Below are 9,955 nucleotides of genomic sequence, written 5' to 3'. Positions count from 1 at the left end.
TTGTTTTATCTTGGTTCAGAACTGGTACATACCAACCTATAAAAACAACGGAGGACAGTTTTCTGTTATCAATAAATTCATTCTTTCGTAATTATTTCACAATAATCCCATACCTAGTAATAAGACCATGCATGCGTGTTCCAGTAATAATGCCCACACATACTATAATTGTAGATATTGCAATAATTGCACATTTGTTGGAGTAAAAGTTTGTTGGCCCCAAAGAGATTCAGGTGTATTGCAAGTTAAATATTGTAATCAAAGTAAATGTGAAAAACAAGTTATGATAAAAGATGTTGGACTGTTCATGTTGTATACAGTTTAATTTGCTGCATGATTAATATTGAAATCAACACCTTCATTATTTGTCCATGATACAAGTACATTGTAGGATCTGGAATCAGGAATCAATCAGATTCACTTTAATTATATTAATACATGCAAAACTCCAGATTAAAAAATATATATAAACATATTTATTTAAAACATGTGAGTTGAATAAACGACAAGCAAAAATCACAGCACCCTGATGGAATTATTCCCATACTAATGGTGGGAAATAAGGAGAATAATTTGATTATTTCTGGTTTTACTGTAATAAAAATGTTATCATTATCATTGAAAAAGAATTATCATCGCTGACAATAGTATGGAGAAGTTTTACCTAAGTATGCAGATAGTCAGATAGTTTTTCATTGAAAATACATCATCTTTTCATTATACATACAGTATAGCATTCCCAAACTATGTTTACACTACAAAATATTTATTATTGCTATTCCTCCCAACGTTTGTTTCAAATGAAGCTTATTGAAAAAAATGTTTTTGTTGTACGAGTGTACATTTCATACATAACAGCATTTTTTGGTTGGTGTGAAGTATATAGTACAGTATCATGTAGTTGTGCCATTTACATGCCACTGTGAAGTTTATTATCCTTTCTCTGCAAGTTTATTTTTGACTTTATGATAATAAAATTAGTCTACATTGACTTAAGGTTTAAATATTGTGTAATTGTCAATGTTACCAAGAGCTTTTAAATGATGAATGTAAAATATCATGCAGCACTACTTGGTTGGTAGAAATGAAATGACGTGTACATGTCCATAGTTGCTACCTGTTTTTTGTGAGTTCGATAATCAGGAGATTCTAATAATCTACATTATGTTAAATTGTGTAGAATTTTATGTAAACACCCCAGGACCAGACGAGTAGATGCCATGGCAAAACGTCTATCCAACTGTCTGTCTGTTGTCCCTCAACTTTCCTTTAAATTGCTACTTTTCCTAAAGGACTGGATTGATTTTGACTGAATTTAGTCTGAAGCATCCTTTTGGGAAGTGAAACAACTTTTTCATAAATGGAGGATTTGGGCCATTATAATGCAATCCTGGCTTCTGATTGGTCAAAATTTAGATATTGGCTGATTTCGTCTAAATTTGTTATACAGAGGAATTAGAGGATGCTGAACATCACTGCATGGGTTTTGTTAAGCACATAGTGGCTTTGATTGGTCAAAATGTAATTATTGGATGATTCTGATCAAATTTGGTATACAGGGATATTTGAGGATGTCGCACATCACTGTATAGGCTTTGTTGCCATGGCAACCATGCTGAAGCAAATAGTGGCCTCTTATTGATTTAGTGCTATTTAATTAAATTTGATATATAGGTGAATAAGAGATACTGTATAAATATTGGCCTCTGATTTGTTGAAATATTTGCCAAGTTTGATCTGAAGCATTCAATCCAATTTTGTATATACATATGTACTGTGTAACCTCCAGAAGCCTGATGGGAAGGGTCCAAAAGGAGAAGTATAGCAAATTATTTCAAATCCTTTTTCAGTAAGAAAGAAAGGATTTCATCTTAATTTGGTCTGAAGTATCCTTTGGTAAGGGCAAGCTAATTTTGTATAAACTGTGGCTGCATGTGCTCAAGGGCGTGAAAGGTGGGATCCAAAAGGGGAAAAATGGAAAATGAAAATTCTTTAAAATCTTTTTGGGAATGAAATGACTTGGTCTATATTCTGTGTGAATCATCCTTGGATGAAGGGACCCCCCATCCCCTACATGTTATTTTTTAGCCCACCATCATCAGATGGTGGGCTATTCAAATCGCCCTGCGTCCGTGGTCCGTCGTCCGTCCGTCCGTCCGTCCGTCCGTCCCTCCGTCCGTCCGTCCCTCCGTCCGTCCGTCCGTCCGTAAACAATTCTTGTTATCGCTAATCCTCAGAAAGTACTGAAGAGATCTTTCTCAAACTTCATATGTAGGTTCCCCTTGGTGCCTAGTTATGCATATTGCATTTTGGGACCGATCAGAAAACAACATGGCCGACAGGCAGCCATCTTGGATTTTGACAATTGAAGTTTGTTATCACTATTTCTGAGAAAGTACTGAAGGGATCTTTCTCAAATTTCATATGTAGGTTCCCCTTGGTGCCTAGTTATGCATATTGCATTTTGGGACCGATCGGAAAACAAGATGGCCGACAGGCAGCCATCTTGGATTTTGACCATTGAAGTTTGTTATCGCTATTTCTGAGAAAGTACTGAAGGGATCTTTCTCAAATTTCATATGTAGGTTCCTCTTGGTGCCTAGTTATGCATATTGCATTTTGGGACCGATCGAAAAACAACATGGCCGACAGGCAGCCATCTTGGATTTTGACCATTGAAGTTTGTTATCGCTATTTCTGAGAAAGTACTGAAGGGATCTTTCTCAAATTTCATATGTAGGTTCCCCTTGGTGCCTAGTTATGCATATTGCATTTTGGGACCGATCGGAAAACAAGATGGCCGACAGGCAGCCATCTTGGATTTTGACCATTGAAGTTTGTTATCGCTATTTCTGAGAAAGTACTGAAGGGATCTTTCTCAAATTTCATATGTAGGTTCCCCTTGGTGCCTAGTTATGCATATTGCATGTTGGGACCGATCGAAAAACAAGATGGCCGACAGGCAGCCATCTTGGATTTTGACCATTGAAGTTTGTTATCGCTATTTCTGAGAAAGTACTGAAGGGATCTTTCTCAAATTTCATATGTAGGTTCCTCTTGGTGCCTAGTTATGCATATTGCATTTTGGGACCGATCGGAAAACAAGATGGCCGACAGGCAGCCATCTTGGATTTTGACCATTGAAGTTTGTTATCGCTATTTCTGAGAAAGTACTGAAGGGATCTTTCTCAAATTTCATATGTAGGTTCCCCTTGGTGCCTAGTTATGCATATTGCATGTTGGGACCGATCGAAAAACAAGATGGCCGACAGGCAGCCATCTTTGATTTTGACCATTGAAGTTTGTTATCGCTATTTCTGAAAAAGTACAGAAGGGAGCTTCTCAAATTTCATATGTAGGTTCCCCTTGGTGCCTAGTTATGCATATTGCATTTTGAGACCAATCAGAAAACAAGATGGCCGACAGGCAGCCATCTTTGATTTTGACCATTGAAGTTTGTTATCGCTATTTCTGAGAAAGTACAGAAGGGATCTTTCTCAAATTTCATATGTAGGTTCCCCTTGGTGCCTAATTATGCATATTGCATTTTGGGAACGATCGGAAAACAAGATGGCCGACAGGCAGCCATCTTGGATTTTGACCATTGAAGTTTGTTATCGCTATTTCTGAGAAAGTACTGAAGGGATCTTTCTCAAATTTCATATGTAGGTTCCCCTTGGTGTCTTATTATGCATATTGCATTTTGGGACCAATCAGAAAACAAGATGGCCGACAGGCAGCCATCTTTGATTTTGACCATTGAAGTTTGTTATCGCTATTTCTGAGAAAGTACAGAAGGGATCTTTCTCAAATTTCATATGTAGGTTCCCCTTGGTGCCTAATTATGCATATTGCATTTTGGGACCGATCGGAAAACAAGATGGCCGACAGGCAGCCATCTTGGATTTTGACCATTGAAGTTTGTTATCGCTATTTCTGAGAAAGTACAGAAGGGATCTTCCTCAAATTTCATATGTAGGTTCCCCTTAGTGCCTAGTTATGCATATTGCATTTTGAGACCAATCAGAAAACAAGATGGCCGACAGGCAGCCATCTTTGATTTTGACAAATGAAGTTTGTTATCACTATTTCTGAGGAAGTACTGAAGGGATCATTCTCAAATTTCATATGTAGGTTCCCCTTGGTGCCTAGTTATGCATATTGCATTTTGAGACCAATCAGAAAACAACATGGCCGACAGGCAGCCATCTTGGATTTTGACAATTGAAGTTTGTTATCGCTATTTCTCAGAAAGTACTGAAGGAATCTTTCTCAAATTCCATATATAGGTTCCCCTTGGTGCCTAAATCTTAGATTTCATATATAGGTTTCCCTTGTTTGAAAAGTACTAGAGGTTTCTTCTGAATTTACACAGACTAGTAAGACTTAGAAGAAGAGAAAAGTAGAGAAAAGATCAATCTGACATGGAACCTATGAAGAACATTCAATGGTGGGCGCCAAGATCCCTCTGGGATCTCTTGTTATTGTTTATCCTTTGATAGGGCTTGCAATGGAGGGGTGGAGCCAAATAAGCATCCATGGGTAAAGTGGAACCTGTTTTGTATAAGTTGTTGGTCACTGCAGGGACCTGAGGAATGGGACTTGCAATGAGAAATATAGCAAATTCTTTAAAATCCTTTGTTCTTAATTTTGTAAATTTGAAAGAGTATTATGGTATGGCATTGTCTGTCCGTCTGTCTATTGTAAACTTTTGTTTGTCCGGAGATATACAATATTTTACTGGTCTCTTTGAAACTTGGGGCCGGATAGGGAAATATAGCAAAATATGTTTTTGGTTTGAACCATTATTTGGAGAGGCAACTCAAATACAAGTGTATAGAAGATAAATAATTGTAACATAGCAAACAATAGTATTTTTCCTTGATTACTGAAATAACCAGGTGAGCAATGCAGGCCCTCTTGGCCTTTACGTTTTTCTGTTGCACTTTGTGATCATGCTAACTTGAATAAATATGGAAAGATTTTCAAGATATTGGGCCAGAAGCAACTGCATTCTGGGATGAAGTTAAATCAAATGAATGGACTGGCCCAATTTCAAGGTCACAGGGGTCAAATATCTTGAAGCCCCACACAATATATATGCTATCATAATGAAAATGTCATTGTAGTGCTATTTTAGAGGAAAACATTTGTACATCTGTCATTATTGAGTTGAGTTTGTCAAACATGTTCTGGGAATAAGTTGTATGTGCCAGATCTGTGTAGATGTATAGAGATTAGGACAGGGAAGTATCTGATGACAGGCATTTATTCAAAGTAGATTATTTAGCCTTTTCTCTTGATTTTTATGTTTCCTTGATTCAGTGTAGAATTACTTCTCATTGATAGTTTGAGCAGTCAGTAGACTAGTTATTTTCCCTGTATGTTAAGGACAAGCTAAAAGTCCAAGTCTACGTTTTTTTTAAAAACTTAATACTGTAACTGCCATAGCCATGATGAAGTTCATTTTGTGCACATCTTTATATAAGGTCATTTTAAATCAAAATGATTTTGATTTCCTACCATGTAAGAATAGCTATCAGCAAAACCTGTTTGAAAACTTAAAATAACTCATAAATGAACTATAAAGAGGCTGAAAATTGACTATACATATGTATATCTTTTCTCTTTTTGCTAACGAAACATACTGTGTTTAGTTTTCCAAATAATTTACAAATTGCTTAATAACTTGCTGTATTGACATATTTCTTTTTTCCTTTGAAGAAATAAATATGTTCAAGACATGAAATTAGAAAGTGCAAGAGATATATGTAGTTACCTAATTATTTTGTACAATAGCACACTTAATTGCCACATGTAGAATTTAGTAATATGTTGATACTGAACATATATATGTGTGCAATGCATGCCATAGCTGGTCACACTATGTACTCGGTGGATGGATTGAATGGTTTGTGAGGACACTTTACTTGTTTGTAAGGAATCTGAGAGGATATATGTACAGTACATGTATTTTTGTTGGATATAGTTATTTTGTTATTGTAGATGTGTTAATAAATACATCTTGTCATCCTTAATGGTTTTCAGAATTCTTTTTTTATTTAGCTGACATGGCACAAAGTATGGTGCGTGAGTGGTTGTCCGTCTTTCCGTCCATAAACTTTTAACTTCTTCTAGGAAACTGTTTGTTTGTTTGTTTATGTTTTACGGCCCATCGACAACTAGGGTCATTTAGGGCCAAACAATATACTAACATGTTTTATTTTTAAAGTTAAAATCAGATAAAATTTGTCATTTTTAAAAGCATCCGTATTGTACATGTATATTTAGATCATTGTGATAAAAAAGTTGGTTAAAAATGGTAAAATATGTATATGTACGAATAGATTATGTGAACTTTGTTATATAAATAGAACGTCAAAGACAGTAACGTAAAAGACATCAAAGTCTATAGAATAGATCGATTTCTTTCAAGTAGCTAAATATTGTTTTCGAATCCACGGAACTGAAAAGGGTTTTCATATCCGGGACTCGAAAGTATTTATCACGAATGTGCTTGAAATCGGAACATTCTTTCTAGGAAACTAAAAGCAACTGAGATAATTGATATTTGACCCTGAGGTACATGAGAAAGAGTACATTAAAGTTTCCTCATATATGACCTTGGCCTATTTTCAAGGTCACAGGTCACGAATCAAGAATCTTCTCAAAATCCTGAAGGCCCAAAGGGCTGATATCTTGCCAGCAAACAATAAATCTTCGGGAAATGATGGTATCTTCTCAGAGTTTTATCCACTTTATTGGCATATCTTCAAAAAAAAATTTGAAGAAAAAACAAATGCCAATTGGAGACTGAATGCACTACTGAATACAGACTATAAGATTAGAGTTAAAATATTTGCAAATGGAATTAACCCAATTTTACCAAATATTGATATTGACATAAGAAATATTTTACCTGTTCTATCACTTTCAGGAAATCAAAGATGTCTTTTGACACCAATTTTCTTCATAAATTAGAAAGAGGCAATTGCTTGCTCCATAAGGAAAGATGAAAATTTAATAGGTATTGATCTTCTAGAAGTAAATAATTAAACAAGAATTCCACGGAATGGATATGTCTCCTGCGCGGAAAATTGGGTGATTACAAGAGTAATCGCAAAGAAACAAATTTTCTATTCTTAGTATTGACCTTGAGCTTTGGACCTGGAAATCAATTCCAAACAAGCACTTTTTCTATGGAAATCTGCAAGAAGTATGAGTTTGATCGCATGCAAACTAATTTGTTTTTAGTAACAGTGACCTTGACCGTTGACCTTAAGACCAGGAAATCAGTCCCAAGCAAGCACTTTAGTAAGGAAAGTCTGTATGAAGTTTGAGCTTGATCAGCCTAAGGAAACTTGAGTTATCGCACAAAAGCTTGTATTCTATTTATTGTAAGAGTGACCCTGATCTTTAACCTCCAGACCTGAACTGCAATCCCAAGCAAGCCCCTTTGATAAGGAAGGTCTGTCTGAAGATTTAGCTTGATCAGCCCAAGGAAACTTATGTGTGGCATGGAAACTAATTTTCTATTTTTAGTAACATTGACCTTGACCTTTGGGCTGAAAAGCAATCCCATGCAAGCACTTTTGGTAAGGAATGTTTGTATGAAGTTTGGATTTGATCAGCCCAAGGAAAGTTAAGTTATCACATGGAAACCTCTTTTGCAGACTCCGCCGACACCAACATTGTGATCCCTATACATTCTGTATATTTCCTGCTTTTGCATGCTACGCAAAAATCCAAACAAAAACAAGGAGCCGCAAAGCATGGCATTATCCCCCACGCCCAGCTGTTGGTATGGAAACCTTAATATGATTCATATATATCAACTTTATACTATAGGAGTTTATACCTTGATGTAGATCCTATCTGTCTTTCACCTACAACTAACCGAGTTGAGTGGAATGGTTTTGAAGTTGTAGCCTAGAAGGAAATAAACAGTGATTTAGTGTTTTTGACTTTTTTTTTTAAAAATGAAATGTCAGTAGGAAATGGCATAATTACGGCATGAACCTAATATACAGAAAGTTTTGAGGAGTTAAGTTAAAAGGTTTTGAAGTTGTAACCCAGAAAGGAAAGTAAAACAGTAATTTAGTGTTTTTGACTGCTTTCATGGTAACCGAAAAAAAATACAAAAAAATGAAATTTCATTAATAGGAAAAAGCACATCTAGAACACTTACATAATATATACACAAAGATTTGTGAAGTTGAGTTGAACGATTTTGAAATTACATCCTGGAAAAGCCCTCAGACACACGCACGCACAGTCTCGAAGAAATGAGCCCAATATAATATCGCCCGCAAACGCGGTTCGTGGGGATACAAAACATGCAGGGATTTAAAGGAAATGTTGATGTTCGACCGACAGCTTAAACTCACCAGCCCTTCAGGTGTGCTAAAAATCAAATTTCCATATTTGTGCCACCTACGACGGATGTCGAAAGGCAGCACATAGCCAGGAGGTGGGGATTCAAAATTGCAAAAATGGTGGGTCTGAGCCAAAAGGGGCAATTTGGCTATTTTGCTTTTAACAACTCGTTCTCTAAAAATGTGCACTGGATATCAATCAAAATTTGACTGGAAACATTCCCAAGTGGTGAGGATTCAAAATTGTATGACTGTATGGAATGGGAAAATGTGAGGACAGTATGTTTCATAATCAGACATATTTAAAGAAAGGAATAAATAGATTGATGTCAGATAAAAGAGATAGAATGGAAAACAGAATGTTAAGAACAGGGTGTTATTGTGAGATAATGTATGATGTAAAAGAAAGGCAGGACGTTGAATGAAAGAAAAAGGGAAATTGGCATCATTAAGTATAATTGAGGGTATGGGTTAGCCTGGGAAACTCTGGACAGAGTAGTGGACAATGGACCACCCAATAGTTGTCCATCACAGGAAGATAAGCCCACCCATATCAGGTAGTTGACCAATAGAAACATCAGTCAGATAATTTCCATTTCAAATAAATCCTGACTTAAGCAAAACTAGAAGAGATTGAGAAGCGAGAGACAGAAGGGAGAACATGAGGAATGTACAAGCATATGTCTGCTCTGGGGGGAGATGGAAAAAGAGAGACAGAAGGGTTACCATCGGGAACGTACGGAAGGTATGTGCTCTGGAAGAGAGATAACATCAGGAGTAGATTGTCATGCTGGAGAATGGAGGTGTGAGAAATATATTGTTGTCCTGACCAATTTTATCAGAAGACCAAATATAAGCTGGAACTGGCAAGGTGACTCGAGTTATAATTCCCTTGACCGGACAGACACCAACAAGAATGTAGAGAACGTCCGGTCACATGTACAAATGGTAGGTGTGAGCCAAGGGGGGCAATTTTACTATTTTGCCACTCACGACTTGTTCTCTGGAAATGTGCACTGGATATCATTCATAACTGACTGGAAGCATTCCAAAGTGGTGGGGATTCAAAATAGTACAAATGTTGGGATGACCCCCTTGGGGCTGAGGGGAAGCACTAAAAAGGGCTGAGTGGTGAGGCCAAAAGAGGCCAGACCGGGGTTTGAACCCGGGACCTCTGTTCACTAGCCGTATGCTCTACCAATTGAGCTACATGGTAACCGATGATTGACCCAATCCAGTCCCGCTAGACTATTTTTGTAGAACTATGCATGGGATATCTCTAATATCTTGCTTAATGTAAGTGGTAGGAATTCAAAATTGCACAAGTGGTTGGGCTGAACAACCAGGGGCCTGAGAGGAGGGGTCCAATAGGGGCCACATTTGGTCTGATGCATGCTTTGGTAAAGGCGGACCCATTTTGTATGAGTGGTGCAGCTAGAACCCCAGGAGTCTGAAGAGTGGGGCTCAATCCGGGAAATAATTCAATGCTTCAGAATCCTTGCTTCAATAGCTAAATTCAGTCTGAGGAATCTGTCCGATGTAAAGGGAAATTGTATAAAATGTTGGTCTAGTGCCCTGAG

This window comes from Pecten maximus, unplaced genomic scaffold, assembly GCF_902652985.1.
Source record: "Pecten maximus unplaced genomic scaffold, xPecMax1.1, whole genome shotgun sequence".
NCBI classification, from domain to species: Eukaryota; Metazoa; Mollusca; class Bivalvia; order Pectinida; family Pectinidae; genus Pecten; species Pecten maximus.
This window is presented reverse-complemented; position numbering follows the sequence as displayed.